Genomic DNA, 26128 nt, shown 5'->3' on the forward strand with positions numbered 1-26128 from the left:
TGAAAACTAAACATTATCAACTTGTGTTAGATCTGTTTTCAGAATGGTTGCTCATGATGCATCACAAAAAAAAAAAAAAGACAGTTTCAGAAATCAAATCAAAGCAAACCTGTTACATAAAAAAAAATGTTCCTCTTCCAAGTCCTGACAGCTCAAGCTACTTTTTCTAACCTTTAGAATGCCAGGTGCCGCACCATGATATCAGCAAGTTTGTGAAGTCCTGTTTGTCTTAAGTAAAAAACATCCCTTTTGTAACAGTTTAAGAGATAAAGGTGCTTTTGCTTTTTCCTGATAAAGTCACGCTGATGTACTGAATGCACACATCCTGCAGTCTTTCTCAGCCTAATACAGCCAAAACTTAGTTGATGCTTTTCATTTACTTTTTACTTATACAGTAAATCATGACGGCTCTCCTGAATTATTTTTCCTCTCCTGACCTACTTTTTGAACATGAGGTTTTGGGAATACTATTGCACATTTGCCTACCAGATGTCTGGACCTCTGATAAAGTGATCTTTTTTTTCTCTTCAACACTTGCATAGCTGCTGCTTTCAGAGGAGTAATAAACTGCCAGCATGAAAAGGCTAAATTTAAATATTTCAGGACAATGCCACAAGTAAGTGCATTTGTTGAATGTTTCTTTAAAGATTTGACATTATCAGTAGATTAATTTTTACTTTCAAGTTTAGCAGGTTTGCTAGGAGTACTAGCAAGCATATTGACAATATGTACAATTCTGTCAGCTGTCATCGATTTAGTCCTTTGACCTTTTCCAGTGGCAAATCTTACAAAATGCACTACACTACTGAATTTATTTGAATCCGAAATAGAATACAAATAATTGTCAATTAATCTGGCTTCCAGTCCTAGCATGAACTTAAATTTTCACAACCATTTTGTACTGGCACTTTTGGTACTGAAACGATAGATGTTAAAAATAAATAAATAAATAAAAATCTCTCTTTCCCTGTTAACAGCCTTAGAAGTCAAAAAAGTGGTTTTATAAAAGCAAAGATACTCTACTTCTTTACTTTCATCTTTCCCTAAGCTCTGCCTAGTTCACAGACCAGTTTTTGAAGGAACCAAGCAAAGTATTTCTGTGACTCACTTCAGTCACTCAGAGAAAAAAGACTTCAGCAATCCCACTACTGACCTAAAATTTGTAGATGAAGTGGTTAATATATGTGCTACCTCTTTAAAGAAAGTATGATACTATAAATTAATAGTAAAACCAAGACTAGCTAACAATTAAAGAAGAAACCTTATGCTGCAAGGTCTACTCTCTGCAGACATGAGCAGGTGCTTTGTTTTGCACATAAAATAGACTCATTAAAATTAATGGGACAATTCACTGTACATAAGAGTGCACAGAACTAAATCAAAATGATTGGAATCGCCAAATTTAATCAGGAGTTAAATGAGTCAGCAGAAGAGCTTCACTGAAATCTTCAAGTTTAATCTTGTTTTCCATTTTGTAGGGTTTTTTCTTTAAAGAAAAGATGAGTCTTTATGGCTGGTATAATTTTTTCCTCTCTTACTGCAACCAGGGAACATTAGACCAAAAATACCCATAAACAGTGGCCAACATAACTGTGTCACTTAGGAAAATTTATTCAAATCCTAATTTTTACTTTTTATTAAGTATGAAAAGAGTGAACAGAGTATTTCTTACTAACAAGGTAATGGTTATTCTTCATTTGGGTCTATGCATACAAACAGATTGTATTTCAGTTTAAGCCTAACAGAAAAGAAAATATTAAACTAATTTATTAAGGGAGTAATCTCACTTAACTTCACCCATATAAAGTTAAGCACCCAGTCTCGGCAGGCAATGTAGGGTCTGATTGCACTCAGCGGAGACAAGAGGCAACTTCAGCATGTGATTCCTCTTTTTAATGATGAGGTGATTTGCCTTCTGTAATGGCTATCTTCTCCCTCTGACTAAAATGGGGAGACAAACTTTTTGCTTGGAATTCAACAACTAGTGCTAGGTGGAATGATTCTCACTCATATTATTTAATCTAAACACTTAAATGCACTAGAGAAATGAAAAAAAACCCCTACCTAAATTTAAAGTATTAAATAAATAAAATTATTTCAAATGCAAAGAATGCACCATCTATATTTTGCAATTTAAATACATTGATTTTGGTTAGCCCAGTCTTCAACATTTTAGAACTAGTAAGCAGTACTTCTCTTATATTTTAACCATAGACTGAAGATTAAAAATATGACCAACTTTCAGACTTTTTCTACTTCAGACCATTTCTTAATTTTGGGGGAAAAAAATAACTGAATAGACCTCTCTGAATAAACTGAAATAAAATACCTACACTGAAGACTAGAATATTTCTGTCAAAAGCTTATTTTGCACTTCAGCAAACTTATGTTTCAGGTGATCCATGTTTCATCCAGCCAATGATTTCCAGTGGTTCACCCAGATACCTTTCTAAAAAGCTTCTTACCTAAAACACAGTATACTTAAAAGCGTTTTTTGTTGCTGCATTTTCTTTTCTTTTGTGATGGGACTTGGCTCCAGGCAAAACAAATGTTCAGAAAGTGCTTGTGCACAGGACCATAGCAGCTTATTATAATTTTATGGTTTGTCATTATAAGAGTGTAAGCCAGAGATAAAAAAAAGCATTTTGCAACCTCCACCATAACACATATGCATTCAAATTTTTAAATTTCTTGGGGATAAAAAGTATTATTTGTCTGAAATACCTATTTCAGAACATTAAAATAAACAATTCAAGTAGTGTTTGTTAGTAATTGCTTATTGCATTTCTTATGTCTGATGAAAAAAAATATAAGAGTAAAAAAAACTCCAAATCAAACCAAACAAAACAAGATTGAGCATTCTGCCTGCTGGTGCTTCTATTAGGTAGAAAATCACATCTTCCCTCTCCCTGAGGTGTTCTGCTAACAATGCGCTCTTTGGATGCTTGCTCTTTTCACAGCAAATTTACAGCTAAAAGTAAACCCAGGCTTATTAAAAGCACACACCACCACCACCACCACCACGCAGCTGAAACATCCCTGTCTCTAACTGAGAGAAAGCTCACAATCTCATACGAAACACTTTTTGTAAGCCCAATTAATAAAATGAAGATTTATTGGTGAAATATGCAAGGTTCTTGGAGACCTTCTTCCCAGAGAGAAAAAAAAGAGGAATGTATCTTTCTTTCTGAAAAAGATGAAAAGAAACATGTGACCAGGATAGGGCTGTGATAACATGTTTAGGATAAAGCAACTAGTGCACAGTACCTGAAATTGCAAATACTTCATTTCAGAAGCTACTGCAGAAGTTGTTTATTGTCAGCTTTATCTAGACAACACATGAAGAAGGATTCCTATCATAAAATTAATGTGTCACAGCACCAGTTAAAAAATAACCTCCTTCCTGGCTTTAACATAGTCCATTTTGATCTATCATCCTGTTGTAGACATTATGATAACATTAGGAAATGAAAATATATTAAGAAGCTTAACAACCTTGGATTATCCTTGGTGTCTTTCTCTGAACAATTCCCAGTTCTACTGCACTGTTTCTGGGAGAAAGAGACCATGACAGCACACAGTTCTCAATGTAAAACTGCCTTGTGAAATGTTGCAATTGCCCAGTGATGCTGACATGTTTGGTTTTCTATTATTTTCTTAATAAGCCCTACATTTCTAATTCTACAGGACCACTCACTCCTGCAGATGTAACTGAATCTTTCATAGAACTATCCACCATAACCCTTCAGCAGTAATGATCAAGGGTCATTTGTGAAGTTTGTTTTTTTTTTTTTCCTCATAAACATCACTTAACAACTATTTGTACTGAATTTCCAACTACCTAAGATTAGCTAAAATTATGAACATTGCCAGGCCTCTTCTTAGATCACCGATCCAGCACTGTGAACACCTAAATGTGTGATCTTCATGGCATATGCAGGACCCAAGCATTAAACTTCTAGGGTATCTAGTTCCCTGTTTTGGAGCCACACATTTTACTTCCTAGTCTGAAACACAAACACAAGAATAAAACCCCTGTGCTTGATACTCATAAATAAACAAACAAACAAATTTGTAGTGTAATGCAAGAGAAAGTTTCTGAGCTGTTAGTTTATACTGTTTAAGCAGTCCTGTGTGCTGCTGTGAATTTATACTATTTAAGCAGTCCTATGTGCTGTATCGGAATGGATTGTCCACCACATACACCTCAACATGGATACAGTATTTTTATAATTCAAAGGTGATGTTTATATAGATGTGTCATCCTTGTTCCTTTTCTCTTAAGCTATGTTTCTTTCAGTTTGGCTATTATAAAAAAATCTGTTTTCTGGAATATTACTTTGAGATGTTTCAAGTAACAGCCCAGTCCAGAGCGTTTAAAAAAATTTTGATTGAAAAGATTCTAAAACCTGCTACAATTTAAGGTCCAAATTTTACTAAACTTGAATTTAAAATCTAAAATCACCACTTCAATGCCTGGCAGTAACCCCTGATTTCACTTACACATCAGTTCAAAAGTATTTTGGTTAAGATCCTATGTAATATTCTTAATTTCTAAGTCTATCCTCAAAAGGACTAGAAACAGCATTTCGGGCACTGATTTGAATACTTTCACACTATTATATAAATGGCATTAAACTATGAAAACCTATATGATACCCAAAAATGCTTGTGAGCCAGGTGTATTAAAATCACCACAAAGGGGTCTTTTTTTAAATAAAAAGTAGTAATAATAATAATGCTATGAAAATATTAACATCTGAATGACTTTTCCTATGTATGGGTTAATGGTGCATGTGGGCTGACATAGGCAAAATGTCTACCCAGAAAATAAATTCGGAGCATGGAGATTTTTGTGGAACATGACTTTAATCTAAGCCAGACAGGTTACCTAAGACAAGGCAGTTCCAGAGGTGCGCTTGGGATCAACGCATTCTTGGACCACAAAGAATTTGCTGCACTTGCACTTCTGCTGGCAAGGGAGCTAATGAGATTAAATTGAAGTTGTGCACGCCCACGCAAAGGGCAGTCACCATCATCTTCTGAGTGGACATATTCAAAGACTAATGCAAAGGGTTTTGGTGATGCATAATGTTAGGTGATTCATTTTAGCCACTTGTAAACAATATAGCAGGAAGGATTCAAATATGAAAGATAAGTAGAAAATACTTAACACAAAGTATGTTAGAAAAATATTGTGGAACTTACTGTTTGCAAAGCAATGTAAAATATTCAGAGTAATCATTTATAGATGTTTGAGGCTATTAATCACTGCATAGTTTTCTTCCTCAGGGAACAGAATATATATTAACAAAATTCTTCTGTTATTAAATCAGAAAACAGATTCTGAACAGAATGTCCACATCATAAGGGACTGTGTTGACAGAGTGCTGAGAGCAATGGCCAGCAGGTCAGGTACTTAGCCTCTTCTGCCACGATGCAAAGCAACATCTATCAAAATATCTAATAAGGTTGCAGTTTTATGAAGAATAGATTTTTGCGTACAATGCAAAGTAAGTGGTAGCAAAAACTATGGTATATGGTAAACAACAAACACGCTACACAAAAGACAAAATTACAGCTACTTCATGTTAACAGTTAAACAGAGTCCAACACTGCACATAAACCCACAAATTTAAAAAAAAACACTTCACAAATAAATAAATAAAAAGAGAAACAATCAACAAGCTATTTTTTCTGAGAATACAAAGCTTGCATTTTTTTCTTCATAGTCTGAAGCATTAAGCTTTCCTCAGGAAATTAAATAATGTTCATATTATATCCCAACCTTATGATAGGACTGCAGACAAACAAGGCTGGCAATGAACCAAGAAATTATTTTTTCCCCAAGATTGGAAAGTGTCAGGGAAGTTGTTCTTAGCAGACTGTTCAATTCATAACTCTGCCATTGCCCCTTTTTGCAACAGGCTCCTCATCAGGCTGAGGAATTAAAGCTTGATTCAGGACTTCACATTACTTTTAACAAACATTTACATGCAATGTAAATCTGTGGTTTTAATCCTATGCAGTGAACAGGACTGACATGAGAACAGCAGTCTATCTATCGCTAGACATCCCTCTGCCTCCAGCACTGAACGTGGGAAAAGGGAAAGCAACAGATTTGGTTTCACAATCAACAGTTCTAAAAAACCCAAAGCATGAGAGCTCTACCTAATTAAAGATGCCTTAAATAAAAAATAAATAAAAAAATCAAAATAAAATACATCAAGAACAAATTGATTTTTGAAATAGTAGCTTTGCTGATGGATTAGTTGTCTAGCTTGCATGCTCTTCAAGATAAATACTGACTTAAGTAGCAAGATCATCAACTCATTTGAAGCCTCTGTATGTATTAATGTATATATTAAAAAAAAGAAATATAAAATATCCTGTGATTGTAAGACTTAGAAGAATAAGAATGTAATTTTAAATATTTTATAACTGTTCTCTTTCAAATATTTATCTGCTCTTCTATAACATATACCATTTTTTATTCTCATTTCTTTCTTTTTCCATTTCTTATTTCACGCTGATATAATTTCTTATCTGTTCTTGCAGTTTCTTTTAGAAATGGAACCTAGAGAAAACTCCTGCTGAAAGATAACAGTTCTGTTTGCAGATTAAATAGTCTATGAGGAGATTTAGCACATGCAGGGGAGCTGATTCTGCTTGGTGCTAAGCACCATCAGTCATGTTCTGAGTATCAACAATCACAGCTAGCATCACTTGGCTTAAAAGTGGCAGAGTTTTGCTGAATCCAATCCCTTTCAAAGAAGACAGAAGTAAAAGTAAAAAGAAAAAATAAAGCCATGACTTAAATATGAGTTTACAAGGTCATGTAGTGATAAGATGAGAGGTAATGGCTTTAAACTGAAAGAGGATGGGTTTAGATCAGATATTAAGAAGAAATTCTTTACTGTGAGGGTGATGAGGCATTAGAACAGATTTCCCAGAGACGTGGACGTCCCTGGAAGTGTTCAAAGCCAGGTTGGATGGGGGTGTGAGCAANACTTCACTTAACTTTTGCAACTCAAAGTAATATTTAATCTGAATTAGGTGCTTCAGCTCCTACAATGTTGAAAGACAACACACCAGTAGATCCAGAAGTTTACTTGTTCCAGCATTTCACACACCTGCCTTAGACTGGGCTGACTCAAACCTTGTGGTACTTACTTCTCCCCACTGGTTAAAAGGAGATTCTAGATAATAAACCAATTAGACTCAGGCTAACCCAGCTCCATAGGCAGCTACAGTTCATGAAGTTATTTCTAAAAAAATAAGTCAGACCCATACCTAGCAACAAATTTATGCACCCAAGATATGCAGACTTGTTGATTTTGACCACAGTAATCTAGCAAATATAAATAAAAAAAGGAACAAAGCAAATCTCACAGGTGTGAGAAGTCCTTGTCTAGTATTTTACTTGGGGACCATTCTGCCTCTTACAGTTGCACACATTCTTAAATCAGGCCTTCTTATTTTCACAGGACTACAAGGCATTTACTCAGTAGGAGTGCAGCTTACATGGCTATCAAAGTGGAAATTAGTGAAATAACAAATTGGCTCTGCTCAGGTAGATTAACCTCACCTTTTTCTTTTTCTTTTTTTTTTTTCCTCCCTTAGTATTTATAAAACTACTTATAAAACCTGAAATCAGATTCTCCTTTGTTTATGTAGTAAAAATGGGATATACATCTATAGCCAGCATACAAGTACATACAGGATTAGAATATACTTTGAAGGTATGCAGAGATGTTCAGAAAGTGATGTTTAGTTATTACTATCAAGCCTCTTAACCTGCATGTCACATAAGTCAGGGTTCTGTAAACTCACTTAGCATAAGATCCAGTGTGACTTTCACTAAGGGATGCTCCCAAGTCAACTAACTGCCCTTGTCCTTATGGGGGACTTCAACTTCCCAGAAATTAATTGGAAGAATCACACACTTGGTATAGCCTGGGCCAGAAGATTCCTGAAAAAGCTGGAAGATGACTTTATGGAACAGGTCCTAAGGAGCCAACTCAGAAAGATGCCTTCCTTGATCTACTGCTTGTCAACAGAGTGGATCTCGTGAGCAAAGCAGAGATTTGAGGCCATTTTGCCACAGCAACCATGAGGCAATTGAGTTTAAAATCTTTTCACAGCAGGAAAAGTACCAGCAAAACCTCAACTCTGGACATGAGGAGAGCATCCATCTACCAATCGTCCCAGGGCCTTGAAGTCTCTTTTGTTTTTTGAATTTGGTTGAACCTGTACAGAAATCTACCTTGCTAGGGATCCATCACAGCACCGAGACAGTCAGATGTGCACCTTGAGATGCAGTACAGATGATGCTAAATAGCAACCCTTCTTCCTGCTCATCTCTCCCATCTACCTCTTCCTATTCAGCTCAGACAAATCTCATTTTCATGAACTCCACTGGCTTAAACTTAGTTTTAAAAACACTGATGTACTACTGTGCTGATGTAGAAAAATCTAGCAGCCTTGGATTCAACAATACAGAAAAAAGAAGCAAGACAGATCACTGTGAACACCTAGAAGTGTCCCAGGTTTGACTTTCAGGAGGCAGGCATGTGTATGTGTCTAAACTACTCATGCAGTTAAAGCTATATCATCAAGTTATTAAATTTTTAATGAATACACATTTCTGAATGCTGCAGTAAAGCTGGTGATTTCAGATACATTAATTGAGAAAGCTTCAAGCTGAATACATCCTCTGCTTAAAATGCTGTTAACAATGTCATATGTGCAAATGAATGCAGTCAATCCATCAACAGTGGTTTTTACTGTGTTCTGGGGCAAAGCACAGGCAATCAAACAATACCAAGGGGAGAAGTGAAAGTTCTGATCTTCAGCTTGCAGTGCCTTTAAAGAGGGACTGAGAGCCTCACAGTTCCTACTGAGCATATGCTGCAAAATGAGTCAGGATTCCTTTCATCAAATTTACAGGAAAATGAGAAAAGGTGGAAGTAGAAGGTAAGAGAAAAGACAGAGACAACTCTAAAGAAGCAATTTCATTGTACACAGTGTGTCTTACGGTTGCTGAATAAAAAAAAGACAATTTGATTCATTAAATGGAGATTGCCATTTTGTAAACATAGATTGCAGGCTATTGATTTAATTGAGTAAATTCCACCTGCCCTGGGATATTGTAGGGATGCACTAAACCTTTTATATCACTCCGAGCAATTTGGCATGTTTCTCTGTATTTTACTTTTAGCTCTCATTAACAAGTGTTTATTTAATTTAATAGCACTCGTAGTTAGAGTATTGAATGTTTGTAAATTCTTGTAACCCCTATTAACCGGTTTCCAGCTCAGGGATACAAGACTCGGTTCGATAAGTAAAAAAGATGGTCAGGTGCCTTTATCAAGGAGCTTTAGCAAGAAGCAAGCCTGACAGTGCTGGCCTTCATGTTTGGTGGTGGTGAGGTTATAATTGGAAACAATTTGCCAAAGCTAGGTCAGCCCCCAAATATATAAAAATATTCAATGGATTTGAGAACTGCAAGATATTGGTTAACAGAGCCTAAAATTAAAATGTCATGGTGTCCTAGCTTGGAACTAGCAGAAATTCAATGCCTGAAATGGCATTTTGATAATCATTTCCCTACAGAAGAGAGAAAGTCTGTATGCCTAACAATGCCAACACCTTTTCTTTTCCATCTAAATTAAGTTTGAAATTTGAAAGAGCTGCTCTCTTTTTAGTCTTACAAATAGAGCAAAAGAGAAAGGGAAGTCTCACTTAGACCAGCTTTTATCAGTTTGTAGACCAAGGGACTTGATCCTTGTGGGTCCCTTCCAAGGATGTTCTGTTATTCTGTGAAGCCATGTTTCACTGAGTGCCTCACTTTCTCTGCTTGGAAAAGAGTGTATTTCTATGGAGCTGCTTGACTGCTTTTCATCATATTCCCAGGGATTTGTCAGAACTATAATATGCCCTAGAAAAATACACCTTTCTTCTTTTTCTGCAGAAGTTCTCAATCATCATCTCTTATTAGGTCTCAAGGTAAAAATTGTCATCTGTTTACTTCAGTTGTTGAAAGAAAGCCATCCATCACAGTCCATTCATTCTGCATGAATTACTGGCATCAGGCATAACACATTTACAGTGGTCCCTGCCCTACAGATCAAAAGGTAAAATGTCAAACAAATAAAAAAAAATTTTAATGTAGAAATGAGTTAACATAAATTCTCCTCTACTTGCTAAATGTAAACTGACATTTATTTTTTTTTCCTTTCACTTCACTCCAGGACATGAACGCGTTCACAATGAACAACAATGGAAAAAAAATAGATGATTATGAAAACCAGTACTTCTTGTAGCACAGGAAATAAAGAAATCCCACCATAATTTACCAAGAGAATGAGAAAAATGATAGAAATTTTGATACTATAGAAATGGAATTTTTCAGCTTTCCTAAAGATTTTGCTTATGTTCCATGAAGAATGAGACATAAAACTACAAATCTTACATACATCAAACAAATATTTTTAGTATTAGGAAAACAGAAGTGATGGTCATACAAATAATAATCTCCTAACCACATATGGAACTTTGAAAGTAATGGACAATGGAATGAACCATGTGTAGGCACTTGCCATGATTAGGGATAGATGAAAAAATCATGTGTATTGATGTCTTCTTTTCTTCCCAAATGATGACCCAAATTTGTTTCTTGCCAGCTGGTCTACAACAGGGCAATCAAAGCAATCAACTGGCAAGGAACTCTAAGCCAAGAATGATAGAGATGCTTGCTTCTACAGTGACAAGCTTTAAAATGCCATCTCAGCTTCCATGTGTTATTTCTTTTAGCCAAGAAATCTAATGATCTCCTTCTATAACAAGGCTGCTATAGCTACAGAGAGAAAAAGAGTTTATCACAACTGAATAAAGCTCAGCTGTGTAGGAGACAGTTTTCAGACCATAACAATTTTCTGTGGGAGCTAAAAACCTCACTGTCTTGTTTTTTCCCAAGTGCAATAGAAACTCTTTGATTTTGTTAACACAGTATTTTATAGCATATATATGGTGCAGACATAATTTCCAACCCCCTCTTAAAAGCACAGCACTGTTGGATAAACAATCTTCCACTTGGAGAAGGAAGAAAAAGAATGAACTGCATATGACAAACATTTGTCAAGCTACTTAATGTATTTCTGCAAGGCAGTGAGAAACTCCCTGATAACAGGAGTAGGAAGAAAATAAATGGAGCAAACGTAGAGGTAGCTGACAAGTGGACAGGATAAACTATTTAAAACAAAATGAGTCAAACACTTCTATTTTTATAAAGGATTAATAGTGCTCATTACATAGGTACCTGCAAATAGTTTGAATAGAATATGATAAATATATATTGCAGAACTATAAACAGAGTTTGCAGTCATTTCCGAAGGGAAATAAGGTAATGTAGGCTTATTAAAATTCAAATGAAAGATTTTTAAAATCCCAAGACATCAGCTTTTGGTGTCATGTAAATGAAAGTAGCCCCAGCAGACACAGGAGGATCACCACCATTTAAACAAGATGAAAACTGTGTCGCTGTAGTCGGTTGATATGAACTTATTAGGAGAGCACTTGCCAGCTCATCAAAGTGCGGTCTTATTCCAGTTAAGCTCCTTCTCATCCAGCATCTTTTCTCTTGATTATTAACATCTTTATTCAGGTACAAAGGCTAAATCTACTGCAAGACACCTCCTATAAATCTGTTTGGAAGTTTGATTGTGTGGTCAGGGGACACTGACAGCATGTTTATGCATTAAACATACACATCACAACTACATATAAATTTCTTTTCCCTCTTCAGTCTCACCATGTATTTACCCTTTTATGTCTCTCTGAACTTTGGCTCTCTGAAACTAGAACTGGCTTGGTATTTCTGTCTGGCACAGTGACAGAATTTAACAAGTAAGAATTAGTAACAATATTCCAGAGGGTGTTGTGCTGTGCCAGAAGAAAGCTGTCATGAGGTCACATGTCAGCTGTGCCTGCTCACTGCCAGTGGGCTCTAAAGGGTTTTGAGGAGAACCCCTGCAGAATACCGAGCAGGAGAACCCCTGTGGAGTCATTCATCCAAACCCTACATCCTGCTACCAGAAATAACATACTAGGGAATAAGGTTGGGGAAAGTAAAAAGGCAAGGAAAAACAAAATAACCAATAAACTCGACACACACATACAGCTAAACTACTTGGAAGTGAAAACTCAGCAGGGAAGTAAATGTTGCTACATAACTCTGAGACCACATACGACACAGAACCTCCAATTTTCATGCAGTTTAATTGTGAGTTCTTCCCTCCTTCGGGAATTAAATCAGTGAGAACCATATAACTTAAAGTGGCTTGTTGTGGGCTCTATCTCCCGCAATCAGTGCCTACTTTCATTTTTTCATGAATGCTGCCTCTGTTGTTGCAAGCGTTATTTCTCTGCTCCTGTTTAACCGGATTGCAGAGAAAGGTGTGTGGGAATTTTCAGATGAAAAAGTCTGTCGAATTTGAACGAGATGGCTCCACTCATTTCAAACCATGTCAAAGGGTAGATCCAGAGGCTGTAAATGACATGCAACTGAGGGTTCAATAAGGCATCCATAAAAAAAGACTGAAATGCAAACTGACTGGTCCAAATAAAAAAAGGCTGAGTCTTGCCTTCTATTTTTTAATTTAAAATCCACTGCATAAAAGCCCTGTAATAAGTTAAAAAGGGTAAGTAAATTATCTTGACAATATCTGTAGAACAAAAACAATACAGTTTTCTGTGACTGAAAGGGATGTATTGAAAAACAGTCAGAACCAAGATGCGATCTTCTTTCCTATTATTATACTCTTATTAATTAAATTACCAATTTTTTTTCTTGGTATTTTCAGTACTTGGTAATATTTAGGTGCAGTTATCCTACCACTTTGTTACTGTCATAGGAAAAAAATAAATAATTCAAAATTACCTGCCATTACTTCAAAGAGTTTTAGACCAGAGTAATTTTTGACATCACTTCTCATGATTCCAGGAGGGAATGTTTCCTGCACTAAGTGTACTAAAAGTATAAGAAAACACTCTAGTGAAGAAAAAAAAAATCCCCAAACTAGCTCCTTATTAAGGCAGCTATTCACCTTAAGAGTTGCATTCACAGTGCGTTTAAGACACATGCACACATTTCCAAGCTTTCTTCTCTCCACAGCCCTCCCTCCCTCCATGTTTCACACAAGTTTCCACAGCAATGCTTACAACTGAGTGCCCAGCACACACACAACAGCAAAATATCCCCTATGAATGAATGAGGAAGAAAACAGCATTTGATGCTGCCTTGAACAGAATTCAAGTGAAGTGATAACAGCCCTGTCTTTCATTGATTCAGTCAGTCAGGCAGTCAGTCAGTCAGGCAGTCACTGATATTCTCTATCAATTAGTCTACATAATCCTTTATGGTGTTTTCTTATACTGAAGAGAATAAAAGCACCAGAAATCATCTTCTCAGGGAAAAGTGGATGGATGGGCAAAAGGACAGAAAGGAAAGGAGGGGATTGCACAAGCAAATACCTGCTCATACTGTGTGACTGGGGGGCTCCTGCACCATTTAGCAGGCTGTGAGAGCAGCGTGGCAGGGCATACTCAGCCACACCTCACCTGTGACAGCAGCTCTTGCCTGGCCCTGGGACAGGACACTGCACAACTCTGCAGATGCACTACAAGAAACTGGACCATGCATCTCTGGTTTTAACAAGGAGCTAAAGCACAGGCTCCCTGCACACAGGCTGAGCCTGAAGGCACTTGTTCCAGAAGGCTGCAACAAAGGGGTGAGAACCATTGTCTCCATACATCGCGTCTCAGGTATCCCTTAACATGCAGATGCTCTCTCTCCATTTTTGTTGGTTGAACATAGCCTCCTCAGATTCATACTTAAATAGATCCAGAATTGATCACTCAAGTTAAAAAGCTGCTCTTGATCACTTCTTAGAGGGTAGTTTTGTCTGTCACCAAGTTTCAGCACGGTTTGCCATCACACTATCCTTAAAACAAAGAGAACCTTGAGGAACTTACTTTTCCTGACTCTATCTTCCCCATAAGATTTCAAGCTACAAAGGGTGTCTAGGTGCAAGGATGGATATTCTGGATGCTGGCAGAGGACTGGGTTTAGCTCAGTGTGCAGATGCACATCTCCACCTCCAGATCAAGCTACGTCATAGCATTCAGAAAGACATGTAAACAACTCTAAAGATTATGTGTGAAGAAGAATCTGCTGAATACATGTGCAAGCTTTTCTCTATTCCTCTTCTATTCTAACCCTTTCAAAATCATTTCAAGCCTTAATATACTAGATTGAAGCCTTCAGTCATTAGGACACCTAATGCCTTTCTGCTAAATTAGGTGCCTCTCTACTAGAATAAATGTTTTCAGCAGGATTTCTCTGGAACATGGCAAGTCACTCCTTTGCTCTCTCATTAGTAAGCTAAACAGATCAAGCTTCTCACTGCAAGAAACATCATCTTTGTCAATCTTTCCAAGCTTATCAGTATTATTTCCAAAGGGAGAGTGTGATGGCTTCTAATGATGCATATTATTTCTAGTCCCTTTCAAGTGGTTGATGCTTTTGCAGGTGGTGTTTGGTCTCCAAGTCCCCTTATCACACTGGAAACTATATTCACTGGTACCATCAAAGCTTATAAACTAACATAGAGTGTTTGCTTTTAAAAGTATCTCCTTTTCTAGACAGGTTCTTTTTGTGTTAACCTGTTTTTAGTGCAATTTGGTGTCCTTGATTTTTTTTTGAAGTTTATGTATTTCAGATTGAAACCTGCCATAATGTCATGTTTTTCTTCTATGTATTCAGTGAAGAAGTTGGGGAGATTGAGGAGAAAAAAAGAAATAAAAGAAATAAATCTCTATAGGCAAAAATACCTTTCTGAATTGCCAGGAAATAACATTATAGTTTCCTCTATGTACCAGTATGTATTAGAACATTATTCCTCATTTTAAATAATATGACATAGTCTGTCACTTTGGCAATGTAATTTTTTAAAAAAATACTACTACAAATACTCCCATTTGTTTTCAGCATAAGAATGAACTGGAATTTCTGACTATCTCTGTAAAAAACTACAGAAGAATAAAGATTAAACTGAAGCTCAATACTTTCATTATGTATCACCAGCCTTGGCAGGGCATTGATCCTTTGAACAAGCATTTCCTACAGCAGACAAAAGCAAACCAACCACCCAACCAAAACCCTGTTAAAAATAAATAAATAAAATCCTGTTAAAAATAAATAAGATCAGAAAATGGCTGGATATAGATGTTACAATGTACAAACCTGCTACAATGTTAAAAGTGCAACTTAAATGTATTATTAACCTGAAGTTATTAATTTCTCAAGTACTACAACCAATTTACAAAAAATGGGGACACCATCTGTTCTCTAAATCATGGTAAAAAAAGCCTGCTAGCAATTAAGAAGTTGTACACAAGACACAATTTCTGCAGACTTCACTTTTTTCCTGGTTTTTTTTTTGTTTGTATGCTTGGTCTGGAAACCATGTCATCACACCAGTAGATGGTCTTTCCAGTGTTTTTTTTCTTTTCTAGGTTACTTAGCTTACAGATGTACTTTTTTAATCAGTGTATTCATGACTAATGTGAATTTGTAGATGAGATCTGAGAGAATTATGTGGATTTAGATTTAAAGCTTTTCCCATCCCGGCAGAGTGACATTAGTTGAACATTTATTTTGGTCTGGCTAATGTATTCTCTCTCTCTGGCCTCTCAATTATTCTTAGTTTTCCCTTTCTCTTTTTAATAGTTATGGTACATTAGTGTAAGTACTGCTTCCTTTGGGTTGTGCTATTACTGAGACTTTTCTAGAATGTGAACAGCAACGCTGTCACAACTATTTCACTGTTACAGATTTTCACAGTCCTTGAGGGTTTAAAGTTAAAAGAAACTATAGGTTTGTTAATGCATTTTGCAATTTGATTGCGCCGATGTGTTCAGTAACGTGCTCAGATCTTCAGAACAAGTCCGTGGCCTTTGAATTGTATTTGAGAGTGATTCGTACGTACACAACACCATTCTGTCACCTGACATAATTGCGATTTGGAGGAGTCAATAAAGACGTAGTGAAATACAAAACAAAGTCATACAGGAGAAGTAAATGATGCAGAATGCAATATTATTTGATGTCAAATACACTCTCTTTGGTCAAAACAGCTTTTCCTAAAGAAGTACTTCAAGTTCACTACTACCATAATGCTTTACACAGTTAATTGAGCTTTGGCAGCACAGACACGATGACTGTTTTGGTTTCCATTGCAGTAGGTCTAGTCAACATCAAGTACTTTCTTTTAATATGCCCCTACCCTTGAAAGACCACATATTGCTCCTGTAGATAGAATAGTGGAAGGATTAGGATGAGTAGGAATTCATCTCTAACTACAGGAACACCTGGAGTCCTGCAAAAATCTATACTTGTTGCAAAAAAAACCTTCCACAGACACTGTGCTAAATCAATCCTCCCTGCCAAAACCCTCAAAAGCCTAAATAAGTGTGACTAGTAAGATATGATTGCATTTGTCAGTCACACCAAAGCCAGGATTTTTGCTTTCCATAGTGAAGAAAGTGAGGACCAGTCTCTCAGGGCAGAAGATAAACCAGACCAGCCAAAACATCTGAACAGAACAATCCTGACTCATGTGACACAGAGGAAGCCAAGGGGCACTTTGGCCACACTACCATTAAGAAATAGAATTTGCAATATCATTAGCTCCTCTCCTCTGCTAAGAGATGTCTTTCAAGATTGACAAAAATTGAGCACATGTAAATTCAAAATTACACAGAGAACATATAAAGAGACTTCACATTCATTTACTGAATGATTTTAACAGCAGAGAATTTAATGCCAGGATTTAAAAAACAGTGAATTTTAAAACTACCAGTAAAACTGGCCCAATATATCTGAGCATGGGCCTGGATTTCCTGGAAGTGAACCTTCATTTCGAAGGAATCCTGCTCTTTCTGATGTCTGGTGCCAGCATTGCACTTCAATAGCCAGAACTGGAGTTGGATCAATTGCAAACAGCAATTAAGTGGATCTGAGATGAATGCAATAGTTGTATTTTCAGTGTAGAGAAAACCAGCCACACCAGTTGCACTAATGGGAATTATGCTTTTAAACTTTATTTGTACTGTATGGTGGTAATCCTACTCTGTTCCACTCATCTACAAGGTACTTGACCACTATACTTTAAAATGGAAATTGAGAATGATTATCCTGTTTCACTTTTTGCTCACAGGAGTGCCTGACAGTTTAAATACAAATAGAAAGTCCTGACTTACCACTTTATATGAGGCATCTCTGCTCAAAGGAAACAGAGAGGAGTGGGTAGACATACTTCTACACTGGAGCTGGGAGCACATCACAGGAAAGGAAAAGCTAAATCCTGGGCTCCTCTAGCAGAGACAGTGACACAGGGGATTCAAGGCGCTGGTAGAGACCAGCGGCACCCATTTTTGTCAGCAGCGGACAGGCAGAGTGCATGAAGCAAGCAGGGACAGGACTGGGCTCTCTGACTGGATGTTTTCTGCTACTGGTATGAGCAGGGATGTACACAGGCTTCTCCCTCTGGGCCTCAGAGGTGTATTCCAAACTTCATGAGCTAACAGAGCCCTTAGAGGCACATACAGGGCAGAAATAATAGTATTTTTATTTCCATTTGAGAAATTATTTGTAGCCTGTGTGTGAAAATGTGTGAATAGAAATTTGGAATAAGAAAGCTCAAACATATCTAATTATTTAATTGCTTCACTTGTTAAAAATACATTGAGTAAAACTACTCCTTGTTTGTGTTTGGGGAATTTAGCTGTAGTGATTGCATCAGAGCAGAAATCATCTCACAGAAAAAACCTAACCACTCACTAATACTTTGCTTTAGGGTGCCTTATGGAAACAGGCTATTCACATTAGTGTAGCTAGAGGAAGATTCTATAAGCTAGGAAACCTAAGGCTGGCCACAGTTCCTGTATTTATGTGGATGGTGCATATGCCTCTGTACATGATCAAATATTTCTTTGTTCTGTCTCAAAAGACACGGTGCTGGAATGTACAAAAATAGTATTATAAAAAAAAAAATGTATAGCAGAACTACTGTGCATTTCAGTAATCTGCCTACCCATAGGATCAGAAGGGCAGAATTCCTCTTTACACATAGCTGTGAACAAAGAATACCTTTGAAATACCACTGCTGTTGCTTGATCTTCTGTTAAACAGAAGAGGCTATTTAATGTAGTTCACTGAGTTTTGTCTTATCCCTGTCCCTGCTTCTGAGATAATTTCACTCTTAAGAAAACAGAGTATTTTTTAATATGAAATAGATTACTTCTTGAAACAGCCATCTGTAAGGTGGTATTGTTCTCACTTTTATTTAACTGTACAGTTCCTAAAGTTTGTATACTTTTTCAAAGTTAAAAAATTGTTCATTTTGGCACTTGACAATTGGCTTGGGAGAAAAGTAGCAACAGCACTGAAAAATCATTCTTGCAGTGATCAAGATGTAAAAATAAGAAGTTGCTTAGCTAAGGCAGAAAATATCTTTTTACAAATCGGTCTTTCTAACAGCAACTGATTTCCACCACCAATTTGAGTTTGGCAACTGGCAAAGATTCTCAATTGCACCTGTGGCACGAACTTATGCCACAATTTGAGGTATGTATCACCATTTCATAACCCATGTTCTACTCCTAAGGGAATAAAATAATTTATGCTCCTTTTCTCCCTTGATTAGAGCACACTTGATGGATTAATGAGGAAGAAAGAAACAGCTATTCATTCCACAGCTAGTGGGTCTTATTTCTCTCTGAAGTGTATCATCCAAAACAGCTACTGACACTTTCAATGAATATCTATCAAATATTTATCACTGACTACAGCCAAGCTTTAATTTGAACTCTAACAATGATGACCTCAAGCAAAGCACTTAAAAAAAACCACTAGAACGCAGTAAAAGAGAAACTTGATTGTAACTCTCATTTGTAATATGGCACGCAGCCATCATGATTGATCAAAACATACCAAAAACCAGTGAGTTCATTAGCATACTGCAAAACTACTTCCCTACCATTCATGTAGCTTTTTGGTTGTAGTAGTAAATAATCTAGATTGAAATCATGGGTTCACTAAAAAAAAAAGCACGCAAATTTCAAAACAAGCTATGTAGCTTTTGTATGAAAAAGAAAGAGGTGAAAAGGAAAGGGAGGAAAGAGGAAAAAAAAAAGGAAAAAGAGAAAAAGGAAATAAAGTAAAATGTGGTAGGAACTGACTTACTGATTTACAGTTTAATTAATTGTGAAATAAATTGTTGATCATCAACAAGGTTTTAAAGATACCCTGAAGGACTATCTGGAAGTTCAGTAGCATGCTAAGACTATAACATGCTTCAGTGGTCAAGATAAATCAGCAGTCAACAAATCAGGGATCTGTTTTTGAAAAATGGAAATCTGCTGTTTTCTGCTAAATGTTGAATTACTCTGTATTGTGAATCAATATTTTTGCTGTTTTCAATACCACAAAAAAAAAAAAAGTAACTCATTACTCACTTGTTATCCCTTCCCTTTTTCACTTGCAAAGCTGTTAACCCCCCACAAAGATGATAGTCAGTTGAGAAAAGCAGGAAGGAACAAGGGCAAATGGCACAAAAGATCATTTCATCTGCTTGACTAGGCACATTAATGAATTCCACTTAGACTGAAAAAATGCAGTGAGCACCACAGCATCATACACTGTTTTAGCTTGAGCGATTCAGAGTTTATGCCATTAAAATGTACAGTAAACTGTAATTAAGCAATTAGACCTGAAAGAGCATAGGCTGGGCTGAAATAATGTTAGACCCCAAATGCCTTGTTTATTTTATGCTTTGAGTAGTTTCAGCTTTATTTCAAAATGACATATGCCTTGTCAGAGCTGTCTAACTGTGGTTATAAAAAGCTACCTCTTTTTCTTTCCTAAACAAATTCTTAAAATATTTTCTTCTTATACTTTTTGTGTAAATCCTTTCAATTCCTGTTAACTTGTTTGATGCTCATAGAAGCTGCCTTCCAGAAAGTGAGATGATGGCTAAAAGGCAGGAAATTAAGGGGAAAGACTGTAAGGCTTTCCTTAATATTAGGAGAAATAATAATTTAGTCTACAAGATAGTTTTAGTATAACCTAAAAAGGGTGCCAACATGAAAAATTATTTTAATTAAACTATGGGTAATTGTAAAACCTTGTTGGAAGGGACAGATTCTCTGCACCTCTCAGATCAGAATGCAAAATATATAAATAGGAAACTAAGATGAAGGATTTACAGAGAGACAAGGTAAACTAAATTGTAAGGGAGAGTTATGACTATATCTCATTTTTACATTTTTTCCAATAATTTCCTGATGTAAAAAATCCAGGTCTCACAAAGACTCATTGATGAAGTCTAATCTATATGCAGCAACAAAGCCAGTAAGGGAATATATTTTAATACAAGAAAGGAGACATCAACAGAGAAATCTTACAACATAGGACTCCACAGATGATACTGGTGTTTGAAATGGTGTTGGACATCCGGATATCTTCTAAATATATGTTTTGGTGATCTCAGTTGAAGCCTGCAGAGTGAACTTGTACCACACCAGCATGTCAATGTGTTAGTATCAGAACTTGTAAATATTCATTCTGACCATGGGATGACATCACTCTGATTCTCATAACACAGAGATGGCAATGGCCAAAAGCATAAGGAAAAGATTAGAGGAAAATAACTGTCATTATATAGTTTTGCTAAGGAGAGTTTAAAAAAAAAATCTCAAAAAATCCTACAGAGTTTAGAAAAAAGTGTAGCTACACTTAACATGCCATAGTGGGATCTGTAAGCACTAGCTTTCACATTTTCACATGTGTATTAACTTATTTTTAGGATGTTTTGTTGCATACTGAAACATCATTCTTCTGGTCGAAACAGGAAGGTAAATAATATAAAAACTATTTTTGCATAACAGCTACTAATCAGCAAGGTATGCTTCCACACTTATCTGCAGGAGAAAAAAACCTATACTAGATCTGTAGGTTTTATTTTTTCCCTTCTCATCATTCTTTTTTTCAAACAGATAGTATGTATTTGAGCCATTACATTAAAATATTAAAAGTAGGCTTAAAGACTTAAAAAGTAACTAGTGAGATGAGATTTACAGGAAAACATGCCAAACAAACCAACCTCATCACATTTTAAAATTAGAAAAAACAGGCATGTAAAGTGCATTATAATGTGTTTCACATCTGAAGCAGCTGGTACTAAACATCAAAAGAGTCAAGCTAGGGAGACCGAACACAGGCCTGATTCAATGCCACAGATTTTACTGTATGAGGCTATCTCTCTGTTTTCAGCATTGACTCATGATCACAGGCAGTATAAGACCTTCCTCCACCCTCACCCAACACAGGGAGCTTGTGATCAGCAAAAGCAAACAGTGTTTGTGAGGTATCAAAACCTTCCCTCCTCTCTGCATAGCAGGAAAAATGTCTGTTCATGCTCCAAGGCAAAACTTGGTTCCCAACAAAACAACTGTCGTGAAAAACAAATGAAACTGAACAAAACCTTTCCACCCTTTTTGTAACCCACACACTAAGATATCTTCAAATACCTTATTCATTATTCTGTGGGGAGCCTCCCACAGCACTCCTAACCTCTGTGCAGAGCCAATTGCACAGTGAAGAAATTAGTGACATTTGTGAGATCATGACATATTTTGGAGAGAGTGAACTCTCATTTTTTCCTACCCAAGTGACTGTCTAGTTGTGTTCCTGCCAAAAATTTGTTTTTCTCTTTCCATGATTTCTGTTCTTCTTTTTTAAATTAAGATGACTTTGGAGTCAAAGATTTAACACAGCTGAGTTTTCGGGTTGGTATTGAGAATAGTAATTTACTCATTTGAACTCTCAAATTCAAGTTTTCTTACTTTCTCCAAAAATTTTGTCATATTTGTACCAAGTAATTTTATGAACTCAGCCATACTGCAATTTTATAGTTAATCATGTTGTGAGTATTTAAAAAAAAAAAGAAAATAGAGGTATTAAATATTTTTTATTTGGACTTTAGCATATATAAGTCTGTTAGCAAAAACACAAACCTGAATTCGCTGATGTCTTTCCAAAATAAAGAAATGAAAATAAATGTAGAGGTTACGAAAGCACTTGGCTCAGCAGACTTGCAGACTCATGTCCTCTGTTTTTCAGAACAGGAGGAATGTGGATAGTGGCCAGGACATCTGTCAGACAAACTCCATCAACAACCAGATCTCAGCAAGCCAGATGTGTGCAATCTAATAATCCTGGTAGATCAATATTATGTAACATTGAAGTTGATGAACTTGCAGTACAAATGAATTTATCTGAGACCAATCATGCTCAGTTTATAGTGTGAGACTACCTGACAGTAGGTTGTAGCCAGGTGGGTGTCGGTCTCTTCTCCCAGGCAACCAGCAGTAGGACAAGTGGGCATGGTCTTAAATTCTGCCAGGGGAAGTTTAGGTTGGATATTAGGAAGAAATTCTTTACAGAGAGAGTAATCAGACACTGGAACGGGCTGCCCAGGAAGGTGGTGAATTCACCGTCCCTAGAGGTTTATAAGATGGGACTGGATATGGCAATTAGTGCCATGGTCTGGCAACCACGGCGGTGTTGGATCAAGGGTTGGATTTGATAATCTCAGAGGTCTTTTCCAACCCAGTGGATTCTATGATTCTATGAAGACACAATTACGGGATTGATACTGCAGGACAAACCAAGGTTTGTGTGTTTTTTACTTATTTTAAAAAGACAAATAACAATCACCAAAATCAGCAGAAGAGACTAAAGAGAATTACATCTTTAAAGCAAACAAATAGGGACCAGAGTGATTTATCAGAGAGATATAACAGGTCATCAGTACGTGACATATCAAAAAGACCCTGGGATCATTATTCAGAGATTAATTATCTCTGAGGGTCATGTGGTTCAATCCCTTCCTCAAACCATAACCAAACTTCTTTTCCCTAAAATCTAATTAGATTTCTTTTGTTGCAACTTGTGTCCATTTCTACTTGTCCTATCACCTTTCATTTTTAGCTGCAGACAGTTGTTAGGTCCTCCCTCACCATTTTTTCTTAAGATTTAACAATCCCAGGCCCCTCAGCCTCTTCTCACCTTATCCTTCTTGTCTTTTTTCTTCCAAAATATGCTGTGTTAATAAACCTTCATAAGGAACAGTTCTTGAAAGGTAGGAAAAGCCAATGCAAACTTACTTAATCCCTAAGTATGCCTTATTTACACAGTTACATGAATTATGAGGCAAAAGTCATATTCAGTGAGTACACAAAGCTGGTAGATTATTTAATGTAGGACCTCTCTTACGTTGTTTTCAGAGCTAGATGATAAGCAGTAGATACTTCCATGGCCCAGAGCCTGACCTGACAAGACCACTGAACAGAATTCTCAGGTTTCTGTCACCAGAGCAATCCCTTCTCTCTCTTCTTCTCCTGGTCATATGGTCTTGCCCTGTTGCCCTTGTGCTGACTCTAACTTTAGCCTGACCACCTGGCCAGCCAAATCACCTCACCAACCTGCAAGGGACTTTTTTGGGATTTTTTTTCTCTTTTAAAGAGTCAAATCATCTGTCAGAAGCCAATGCACAAGAGGGACTGCAGCCAGGTAGCCAGACTTGGGGGCAAGAAATGGATAGAAGGACATCCTATTTTGACTGGAGAGATTGTCTTGCATATAAAAGTAACAGACATGTCTCCCACGGATCTCTAGTAATAATGTGTATAACAAATTCCCATATGATAGAATCCTGTACAGCCTATGTTTTAGGTAGAGAATGAAAGGACAAGAATGTGTGAGAGCCACAGAACTGAATTACCACAACTTTGGCAAAAGAAGGAGATGCATTTCCCTTCCACCCAGGTCATAAGCACTCTCTACAATGAGTCAGGACCAGAGTCAAGATCTCAGTTTTACAGTGCACAGGGAAAGCAATCAGTAGACCTGTGAACAAAGAATAGAAAACAATAGAAGAAAACGTTTGCCTACACATATGACTAAGTACATTTCCAGAGGCATTCTGACTCCTAAGTATGTTCAAAGCCAACAATTCTTCCCTACCTTAAAGCTCAATATGTGTTTCCTAGAAACAAAGGAAAGGAAAAAAGGAAAAATTTCATAATTTTTTTTTAAAGAAGTGATAAAGTAACCTGAACTATACACTAGTTGCAGACTTGGTGTCATCCCATCATGATACTGTTCCCACAGTAGGCTCAGGGACAGATTAAGGCCTCCTGTCAACAACAGCAAAACTCAGCTTTGCTACATCAGTAATAAAAAGCCTGGTACTGGAGTCATAGTGCTCAGCTTGGATGCCTAGGACAAAGGGCATGGAGTTGGTCATTCTGCTCCCACTGCCTAAAATGCGGTGCAGCAGACCTCCAGATTCTCCTTGCCTGTGGGATAGGCAAAGGAGAGAGCACAGGCATGCTGTTTGAATGCCCTTGGCACTTAGATGTCCTGCTTTTATCCGTGTCCAGAACAAGCCCTGGTATAACAAACTGCTCAGGTTTTCTCTCATTAGCCTGAAAGATGCAATGATGTTCACTGTTTTATCTATTGACACTGTACTTTCTCTACTACTTAATGCTACAGTATTAAATTATAAGATATTTTGTATATATTTTATCACACATTATACATTTCAGTGAAAATGATAGGATGCATTTGTGGACTGTGGCAGTCCCTGAACTGTACTGTCACTCTGAGAAGCCTGTGGACTGAATAAAATAGGGAAGCAAATTGCTCCAACTTTAAATGCATTGCCATAACCTCCTTGCTCAGCTTAGGCAGAAGGAGAAAAAAGCGTGTACTCCTCAGCAAACAAGAGTGATATCTGCTATGAATCAAGTTGCACTTATATATCCAAAGAACATGGGGATTTTACCATGAGGTCTTTTACAAAAGTGTTCTTCCTTACCTAGGTTTATTTATTTAGTAATTTTTTTGGAAATTACTTCCTAATGTCACTTATTAAACCCTTTCTTATTTTAGAGAAAAGACTGGACAGACATTTAGGTGAGATTTTAATCATTAAGTCACATACAGTGCTTGATAAGCGCAGCTTGTCACATGAGCACAGAGCATATAGGTGTGTCAGTGACAATCACAGATGAAAAGCACAGCTGAACTCCCCCTGCCACACTGTGTGTTGGGAGCAAAAACAGATTACTCCTCACTGTAAGACAATAGCAGCTCAGATCAAAAATATAAACTTCTCATTTTTTAAGAAACAAGATATTTCCAGTGTGTTAGGAGCAAAATGGTAGCCAATCCTGTTGAAAACTTTATGCCAGACTTTGACTTCTTAGCAGGTCAACAAACCAAATGTTCTTTAACCCCAAACCACTGTAATAAAATATTTGAGATTTCTATTATCTCACCTTGCAAACTAATAAAGAATGTCTCTGTGAGAACATGAAAATGCTGGTTAGTCTCCTGAGATAACTTCACAAACAGAGGTAGATTGGATACAAAAACACATTGTTAAGTGTTCTTAAGTTATCCCAGACAAAATATGATAAGATTTACTATTATGTTATGAATTTTATATCACTTTTTTTCTATCTCTCACGATAAAGTACTAGAAATCAAACTCCATGTAGATATTTTATGGTAGTTCTGCCTCTAATGAACTGAATTGGGTTTTAACTTGTGATTTGTGAGTCTGAAGCTCTATGAACTGCATTACAGTGGTTCTCAATAGGTAATTAACAAAAGAAAATAAATAAAATAAGATTAGTTGCACAAGCAATCAGCAGTCATTAGAAAAATGTAGCATCTTGTAAATTTACAGTGTTAAAAATCTCCACCTTACTGGGTCTTAATTGCCTAGTCCATCAGGTAGAAAGCAAAATTATTGAAAAAAGCAAAGGAGAGAAAAGCAGTTCAGCTGTCTTTACAGCATTGCTTTTGAAGACACGCTCAGCTCCCCCTCACTGCCTCACAGTGCAATATGACAAAGGTTTGATGCTTGTCTCAATGTGGAGCAGCATCTTGGGCAAGGACTTGAAGACATCCAAATGACAGCATTTTTATTTG

The 26128-nt window shown here is 36.8% G+C and overlaps 1 protein-coding gene across 1 annotated transcript in view; it reads right to left on the reverse strand.

The window, feature by feature from the left end:
• The window catches only part of PLXDC2 (plexin domain containing 2), a 263586-nt gene that overhangs the window by 186916 nt on the left and 50542 nt on the right, over positions 1 to 26128 (reverse strand). The gene's annotated exons all lie outside the window — the stretch shown is intronic.

This window comes from Empidonax traillii, unplaced genomic scaffold (genome assembly GCF_003031625.1).
Source record: "Empidonax traillii isolate 1590-97213 ecotype Southwest subspecies unplaced genomic scaffold, ASM303162v1 scaffold217:size1918799, whole genome shotgun sequence".
Lineage (NCBI taxonomy): Eukaryota > Metazoa > Chordata > Aves > Passeriformes > Tyrannidae > Empidonax > Empidonax traillii.